This window comes from Balaenoptera physalus (genome assembly GCF_965194825.1).
Source record: "Balaenoptera physalus genome assembly, chromosome: 17".
NCBI classification, from domain to species: Eukaryota; Metazoa; Chordata; class Mammalia; order Artiodactyla; family Balaenopteridae; genus Balaenoptera; species Balaenoptera physalus.
Genome location: NC_138895.1, coordinates 74,059,806 through 74,069,246, shown reverse-complemented (window position 1 = coordinate 74,069,246; position 9,441 = coordinate 74,059,806). Strand labels below are relative to the sequence as shown.

The following is a 9,441-nucleotide window of genomic DNA, read 5'->3' as shown; positions in this document are numbered from 1 at the left end:
AAACAACCTAACCTTACACCTAAAGCAACTCGAGAAAGAAAAACAAATAAAATCCAAAGTTAGTAGAAAGAAAGAAATTGTAAAGATCAGAGCATTAATAAATGAAATAGAGATGAAGAAGACAATAGGAAAGATCAATGAAACTAAAACCTGGCTCTTTGAAAACAAACAAAATTGATAAACCTTTCACCAGACTAATCAAAGAAAAAAAGGAAGAGGACTCAAATCAATAAACTTAGAAATGAAAAAGGAGAAGTAACAACTGACACCACAGAAATACAAAGGATTAAAAGAGACTACTACAAGCAACTATATGCCAATAAAATGGACAACCTAGAAGAAATGGACAAATTCTTAGAAAGGTACAATCTCCTAAGACTGAACCAGGAAGAAATAGAAAACATGAACAGGCCAATCATAAGTACTAAAACTGAAACTGTGATTTAAAAACTACCAACAAACAAAAGTCCAGGACCAGAGGGCTTCACAGGCAAATTCTACCAAACATTTAGAGAAGAGTTAACACCTATCTTTCTGAAACTCTTCCAAAAAACTGCAGAGGAAGGAACACTCCCAAACTCATTCTATGAGTCCACCATCACCCTGATACCAAAACCAAAGATACTACAAAAGAAGAAAATTACAGGCCAATATCACTGATGAACATAGACTCAAAAATCCTCAACAAAATACTAGCAATCCAAATCCAACAATACAGTAAAAGGATCAATACAGTAAAAAGGATCATGATCAAGTGGGGTTTATCCCAGTGATGCAAGGATTCTTCAATGTACATAATCAATCAATGTGATACACCACATTAACAAACTGAAGAATAAAAACCAGATGATTATCTCAATAGATGCAGAAAAAGCTTTTGACAAAATTCAACACCATTTATGATAAAAAAAAAACTCTCCAGAAAGTGGGCATAGAGGGAACCTACCTCAACATAATAAAGGCCATATGTGACAAACCCACAGCAAACATCATTCTCAATGGTGAAAAACTGAAAGCATTTCCTCTAAGATCAGGAACAAGAGAAGGGTGTCCACTCTTGCCACTTTTATTCAACATAGTTTTGGAAGTCCTAGCCACAGCAATCAGAGAAGAAAAAGAAATAAAAAGAATCCAAACTGGAAAAGAAGTAGACCTGTCATTGTTTGCAGATGACATGATAGTATACATAAAAATCCTAAAGATGCTACTAGAAAACTACTAGAGCTCAATGAATTTGGTAAAGTTGCAGGATACAAAATTAATGCAGAGAAATATCTTGTATCCCTATACACTAACAACAAACCATCCAAGAAAGAAATTAAGAAAAAAGTCCCATCTCTTGTTTGCATTTTTTTTGTCCTATCTAAAGAATATTGTATGTTCTTCAGAAATTTAGTTTTCTAAAAATCACCTGTAAAAGCCAGTTTTGAAATATAAGCCAAAGATAGTTTAGGAGCATGCAGAGGAGATAGCTAGAATAGGAATGAAAAACCCTGGGAAAGTCATTTTATTTCTCTAGGTTTCTGATCCAGAAAATGAGAGTGATTACGTCTGTCTGACATTAAATGTGTTCTTTGGATAGTAACCAACTTAAAAAAAAAAAAATGAAGACTAGTGTTTTGAAGTCACTGGGACACTAGAACAGGAAATCTAAAATCTGCAAACATACCATAATCAGAGAAAATATTCTGTCCAACTGTCCCTTAGCTAAGGAGTCACAGATATGAGGAAGTAGGACACGGAATGAATGTGATTTCAATGAAGACACTGAAAAAGATTTAGGTGTATGCTTGATAAGGTATGCAATACCATGATAGACATTTCTGGCAATATAAGATCTATGGATCCTCATAGAGTAAAAGTCAAAAAAATTAAAAAAAAAAAAAGTAAATTTATACTGCCCTGTATTATAGGTTTATTGAAAATTATAAACTCATTTTTCTTCCCCACCGTACAATGATGGCTTTAGGGACAAAATTATGCCATTATTTATCAGTTAACCTGAGTTGTATAATGCAGCCTTTGCCCCATAGAAGCCTTCCATTAAATGTTTCTTAAAGGAAAAAAAGAAGAAGGAAAGATGGGAGGAAGAGGGAAGGAGAGAATGAAGGGAGAAACGTGAGTGAAAAGAAAGAAGGAGAGGACGGAGGGAGCAAGAATGGAAGAATTAAGAAAGGCAGTAGCTAGCTAGTGGGAAGCAGCCACATAGCACAGGGAGATCAGCTCGGTGCTCTGTAACCACCTAGAGGGTTGGGATAGGGAGGTTGGGAGGGAGACGCAAGAGGGAGGAGATATGGGGATATATGTATATGTATAGCTGATTCACTTTGTTATAAAGCAGAAACTAACACACCATTGTAAAGCAGTTATACTCCAATAAAATGTTTAAAAAAAAAGAAAGGCAGCCTAAAAGAGGTGTTCTTCTTCTGGATTTGATGTACATAGGAGAAAGAAGAGCTGCCATCAGGTTGTGGTGCAGCAGGAGAAGGAAACTGGAATAGTATTTCTGGCCACAGATACAGCAGATGGTTGCAAGCAGGGTAGTCAATATTACACTACAGGGAAATTTCAAAGATCATTGACCTAAATCCTTATGGTTCCTGAATTTTAGAGCAGGGATGTTCATGAAATTGTTTTTTCAAAGTGTAAGGAGATATAAAAGTAAGAGGGCTTATGACTGAAATAAATTTTCAGAGTATAAAATGGTCCCATTTTCTTATAACCAGGAAACTAGTCTGAACCCCTCTTGTCCGCACCCAGTGGAATGACTACAGCTTTCCTTTCCAAATCCCTTTCAATTTGCTTTCTAATGTAAATTACCCACTCAACTCAAACCCTTTGGTATGTGGCTCAAAACTGACTACTGTCATCTAGCAATGACCTTCTCCCACTCCTAAACAGCAAAAAACCCTCTTGACCTCTCCAACAGCCTGCAACCACTCCCTGAACTTCTCACCGTCTCAAAAAGACCATCTTCTGTTGTTCCTTGTAGAGGAACCCTCTGCCTGGGATGCCTGACCACTGACTCCCTTCTCCCTCAGATAACCAGCGAACTGCTTCTCATGCATCCACCCTGTATTCAGCCTGTAATCCTTCTGAAAAGACTTCCTTAATTCTCCAGCAAAATACCCCCTTCCTCTTCTGAGTATCAATAGAGCTTTGGTCAATTGATGTGCTTTTGAACAAGTAAGTGGAATAACAAGTGGATGAAAAAATAAAACAAGGAAGGAAGCCCATCTTTTGCGAAATCAGAACTGTGGCCATTTTTTAATAGTGAAACACAACTTTATTAGAAGTTTCAATAAGAATATAAACATAACAAACCCAAGTTATGATATTATATATTTCTGTTCTGGGAAGTACATGAAATGTGAAACAAACTTTAAATGTAATGCACTACTCAGTAATGCATGAACCTGAAACACATCCATCTTGTAAATTCTGATCCCATGTATACCTCTGGTTAAGTCTTAGCTTACCATTACTGCTAGTTCTCTTTGCACTTGCATCACCAAAAAACAGTACTTTTTAAAACTTTGACACCTCATAATTTTGTTGAAAAAAGTACGGACGTCTTTGCTCCACGGTTGTACAACTTTCACATTTTTAGATTTATAAACACCAATTAGATCTGGACTTTGGATTTGAGGGATTTGTCATGGATTCACGATGTCGCTTGGGTGACCTCGGGCAGATTATCTCACCTCTCTACAACCTTAGGGTCCTCTCATTTAAAATGGGGAAAATAATAGTATCTGACAAATAGAGTTTATTTCTCTCCCTTCCTTTATCTTTTTAAGTTCAGAGATCTATATACCAGGCACTGTGTTCTGTGCTTTCCATGTAGAAACTCATTAATCCTGGCCAACAGCTCTATGTGTTGAGTCAGAAAATGCATGGGAAGTGCTTGTCATGATGCCTAACACATAAAGATTACTCCTTGTATGCTGGCCATTGTTCATTTTCATTGATTCTTTTTAATTTAGACTAGAAGACAGTGATGGTGAGACAAAGTTTCTCTAGTCACATCCTCATTTCAAGGATGAAAGTGGGGCAGAAGGAAAACGATGCCCTAATGGTAGGTAACAGACCGAGATCCTCATCTTCTGACATTGGTCCAGTTCCCTTTCCAATATGTACCTTTTCTGGTCTGAAGCTATAAGGATGTGGGACTGCCTAGGAAAGTGTCTCCTCAGGAAATGTGTATGTGGCCAGTATAAAAAGCACTCAGAATGAGGGGACATTTTTCTATGGCTTTTTGGAAGTATGAACTTGGGTAATTCACTACTTTAGGTTAATGCTCTCTCTTCTTTGGCCTACCATAATGTACATACTAAAACACATTTTCTAAACTATTCAAAACTATTAATGTATGTACATTCCAAAACTCAAATTCACTCTTTAAGAGGATGGAAATATCTCAACACAAAAAGCTTGTAATGGATCTTTAGGAGATACCTGTTTTGTTATTTGTAAACCTTAAATATTCTCATGTTACTTATTTTTTACTTCTTGTTTCCAATTTCACACAATTATTGGGAGGATATGGTAATTAAGAGCTTCCAATCTTGTGACTTTGTATTTATCAATTGCTTCTCATTTCTATTCCTATGTCATTTTTACAATGGGATAAATCTTATATTACAAATTGGTATTATGACAATCTCTTAATAAAACCAAGAGCCTGCTACAACATGGATGAGTTTATCACTGACTACAACAGAAGAACCTCAAGCCAGTGGGTGAATCTTGCCACTTGATATGTTCTGGGACAATGACTTTTACCAAGTAGAAATGTCATACCTGCTTGTATAACTTTGCACAGTCCCCATAATCCATGAATCATGCTATTGCTGCATTACTTCTAGGGGAAATGACTTGGGAAAGAGCATGTGGTCTGAAAATTGTTGAAAAGGAAACTATTGACATAAATCTGTATAGGAGAAGATCAGCATATGGAAATTTTCATGATGAGTTTTCCTCCAGAGTAAATGAAAAGGAATGTCAAACCACAAAGAGTCCTTTCCCAGAGCTTCTGAGAGTGAGAGCAGAAATCTTTAAAAGGTACTTAATGGAATCATACCTGGAAATAGTTGGATCATAAAAAGGTACAGCGACCAATTCTCATTTAGAAATGCTTTGGGAACTTCAGCTTTCTCTCTGAGAAACTAAATATGACTTTGGCTTCCTTCAAGGTGAGGCTATTCTCTGGGTCATTTCTCATTTAATGACTGTTTAAAAATAAGCATATTTCTCTTTCCCTTCCCCACCTATCCAGACCCCCCTCACCCTTCAGGGCACAGGCACTGGCATTTCTTCCCTAAAGCTTGCTCTGTTGGTCCCTGCTTCATTTGACCTCATTCTTTTTTTAAAACCTAAAGTACTAGATGTTTGTAACACAAAAATTTACATTTACTTCAAACAAAGTCTTTCATTATGCTTGAATCATATTCTACCAGACCACTAGATCCCTAAAGGCAGAGATGAAATCCCACTTTCTAACTATTCAGCTCACTCTTGGGCTCTCTGTGGAGGCTTAAGAAATACAGATATCCCCTGCTTTTCAAAGTTCACTTTTACAAAGACCTACAGCAGTACCTATTTTGGCTAACCAAAACAAATTTAAAGAGGATTTTGCTTTTAAGAAAAAAGGTGAAAAGTAAAAATAGTGGTCAGCATGTGTTTTGCAGCAGCTGTTATAGAGGCATGTACCCCAATCAGGGAGAGTGGCACCACCAAGCTCCTTTCCCAGGAATGACTCTTAGCATCAAGTTGCCATAACTTTCAACTGTGTCTGTGAGCATCTGTGCTTTAATTTCAATTTACTTTGTGCATCTGTTAGCAACGTGTGTCCTAAGGTAATTGCTTCTTTGCTTTAAGCATTTCAGCTTCCAAAAGGTTTCATAGGAATGCATTGGCAATAACTGGCTTAATAATTTGGATGATTTCACCATTAACTTCTCTCAATTGGGGCAGAGACATCTTATTCAAAATGGAAACAACTGCCATTTATCAAGCCCCTACTTTCAGACATTATGCTGCTTTTTATTAATACTATGTTCTCCTAGCAACAACATTAATATTTGTATCTCCATTTGGTAGTTAAAGAAATTGAGGCTCAAAGATGGTGAGTTGCTCGTCCAAGAATAAGCTGCTACTATTGCCAAGGTTGATCTGACACTAGAATTACCAACACGTATATGGGGAAAATTCACCCACTAAAAGTATTTTCTTTGTATCAGAGATAATGCCCCCATAGACCAATGGAGATGACCACTTGGGAAGTCTTTCCTGGTCCTTCACACAGAAGGACAAATCCTGCCCTTTTCTGGGTGATTAGAATTCCCCTGCTTGCCTCCTTGACTCCCTAGCAAGGGCAGATTACTCAAGGTGGAGAGGGATGAGTAGCAGCAGTTCTCATTCTACTCAGCCTAGTGAGTCCTTATCTATATTGGTTTTCCCTTCCAGCTCCTAGGGGACTTGAATGTATGAAAACAAAAAGTGTTTCCTTTTAAATGGTAGATGGGAAGTTGGTTCGCAGAACAGATTTTGGAAATGTTAAAAGCATATGACAGTTTGTTTCTTGAATCAATCTTTAGTCTTCTTCCTTGCCTTTCTCTTCATTGTTCCAAACAAAGTGTATTCAACTTAACATTCCTGATTTATCCAGTGCCTTCCCTCTGCCTGACATGGTGTTAAGCACTTAGAGGAAACAGATATGATCAGAGACACTCGTGAACTCAAGGAAAGTATCAAAGGTGACTAGTGTTGGGCGTTCAAGTGGGAAAAACCAGTGAGTACTGTACAAGCTTAGATTCTCTTCACTGCTGTAGTGTTAGTACTGTGGGGAAATCAGAGAGGGACATCCAACTGATGGCTTAAAGGAGGAGGTGAAATTTGAGCTAGATTTGGGAAAATGAGAAGAATTTCAGTAATTGAGAATAGGCTGAAGGATGTTCCAGGCAGAGAGAAAACCTGAACAAAGGTGAAGATGTAGAAAAGCAGCAGGTATTTTCAGGGAAATTCAAGCAATCAGGTGTGGCTAGAGCACAGCGCTTGGTAATTGGCTCGGGTGTATTTTGGGCTGGGGAAAGGGAAACAGATCATCTTAAAAATGTTTAGGCTATCTCATGGGCCACAAAAATGATTTTTTTAAAGTAGAAACTTGACATGATGGGGGCTGAGCCTTAGGGATGGCAGAAATACTGAACCCCTAGGTGGGATTTCTCAACAGCAGCATTGTTAATATTTGGGGCCAGATGATTATTTTTTGTGGTGGTTTCTCCTGTGCCTTGTAGGATATCTTACAGCATCCCTGGCTTTTATCTGCTAGATTCCAGCAGCATCTCCTTCCCCATCTGTGACAACCAAATGTATCTCTAGACATAATCAAATGTCTCCTAGGTGGCAAAATTACCCCTAGTTGGGAGTCCTTTGAATTACCCCTATGGGAGTCTATTTTTGCTATTCATTTTCATATCTCACCTCAAGCCTAGCATTACTAAGCCATCTACTTGTCCAGCAAAATAAGAGTTGGATGAGAAATCGCTACGTACCTGCCAGCTCCACCAAAGTTTTATTCCTCTGTCAGCGAGACAAGAGTGACCTGTTCTAATATAAATATGAAGTCAAGACCTGCCTGGATCAAGTTCTGGTCCTGCTAGGCTGTGGGGTGCAATGAACAGAGAAAGGGCTTTGGAGCCAGCCAACACTGCTGACCAGAGTCCTATCACTTACTGGCTGTCGTTATCCTGGCAAAGGCTTTTTCAGCTGTAATACAAGCAATGAGTAATATCACCACCTCCCAGGAGTTTGGAGAGGCTAAACAAAGACGAAGTATATGAAGCTCAGGCCCTGGCACGTAGGAGTGGGACCAAAAACACACATTCATTTCCTTCCAAAGTACCTGGAAGTTGACTGGATCCTGAAAGGTCAGGTCGTCATGGTAGCCCTGGGTAGTCTCTCCCTGTGAGGAAGAGACTTCTGCTGACTTTCCATGACCTACACTAGCAGTGGACAAACTATGGCTCATGGGTGAAATTTGGCTTGCTGTGTGTTTTTCTATGGCCCGTGTTGCGAATGTTTATTAAATGTGGAGTAGTTGGAAAAAATCAAAAGAGGAATGATATTTCATGACATGTGAAAATTATGTAGAATTCACATTATGGAATCCATAAAATTTCACTGAAACACAGCCATGATCACTCACTCACTGTCTCTATGGGGGCTTCTGTGCTACCGCAGCAGAGTCGAGTAGTTGCAACAGAGACCATATGGTCTGTAGGGTGGAAAATATTTACTATCTGGCTCTTTACAGAACATGTTTGCTGACTGCTGCCCTTTACCAATCCTTGAACCCTCCCTTCCTCTGTTCTCAGAGCCCAGGGCCTTCACGCTACATTTTGGTTAGCTATACAACCCCAGTTCTCTCAACCTCTATTATTACCCCAAGCACCAGAGTTAATGTTCCCCGGGGCCAAAGCATACCCAAGTTTTTTTTTCCCCCAGCTTCTTATGGTTCAATTGACAAATAAAACTTGTATATATTCCAGGTATACAATGTGATGTTTTCATATACCAATACATCATGAAATGATCACCACAATAAAGCTAATGGACATATCCATCACCTCAAAAAATAGTTACTATTTTTTTTTAATGTGTGGTGAGAACACAAGATTCACTTTTGTCAAATTTGAAGTATACAATACAGAATCATTAACTATAGTCACCATGCTGTACTTTAGATCTCCAGAACTTATTCATCCTGTGTAACTGAAACTTTGTACCCTATGACCAAAATCTCCCCATTTCCTCCATCCGCTAGCCTCTAGCAAGTACCCTTTTACTCTCTGATGCTATGAGTATGGCTATTTTAGACTCCACATATAAATGAGATAAGCAAAATGTGTCTTTCTGTGGCTGGTTTATTTCACTTAGCATAACATCTACCAGGTTCAGCCATGTGGTTGTAAGTCACAGGATTTTCTATTTATTTTTTTAAGGCTGAGTAGTATTCCATTATATTAAAGAATATATATATATATATATATATATATATATATATATACACACACACACACACACACACACACACACACACACACATTCCAGGCAGGACATGGCGGCAGTCTTTGCTCCCAGAGGGAAGGGGAGGTTACAAGTTACAGGGAGAATTGACATCAGGTGGGCTCATCAGTTTCCAGGGAAACCAGCAGAGGGGCCCACCCCTCATCACTCCCTTGATAAGCTATCATGATGGAGATGTTCTGTGCTAAAGGTCAGAACAATCGCCAGCTGGGGTTGGGGCTAGTATGTAGGAAGGTCAGCCATGTGAGTAGGGTGCAGGTGAAGCGGATACTGGTCCAGCAGGGGATGGACAGAGAGCAAGGCGACAGTCATCTTGGGGGCCCTGACCAGACACTGCACTCCTACAAACTC

At 38.8% G+C, this 9,441-nt stretch overlaps 1 long non-coding RNA gene across 7 annotated transcripts in view; it reads left to right on the top strand.

Annotated features, from left to right (window-relative positions):
* Positions 1–9,441, top strand: part of LOC309647108 — a 111,768-nt gene that overhangs the window by 62,014 nt on the left and 40,313 nt on the right. Inside the window, exon 6 of one of the 7 annotated variants that reach the window (XR_014255800.1) lies at positions 3,987–9,052. The exons of 5 other annotated variants lie outside the window; for them this stretch is intronic. This is a non-coding gene — a long non-coding RNA (uncharacterized lncRNA). Of the gene's footprint in view, positions 1–2,992; positions 9,053–9,441 lie in introns of those variants that run through there. One more of the 7 variants, XR_014255801.1, reaches the window with a different exon arrangement.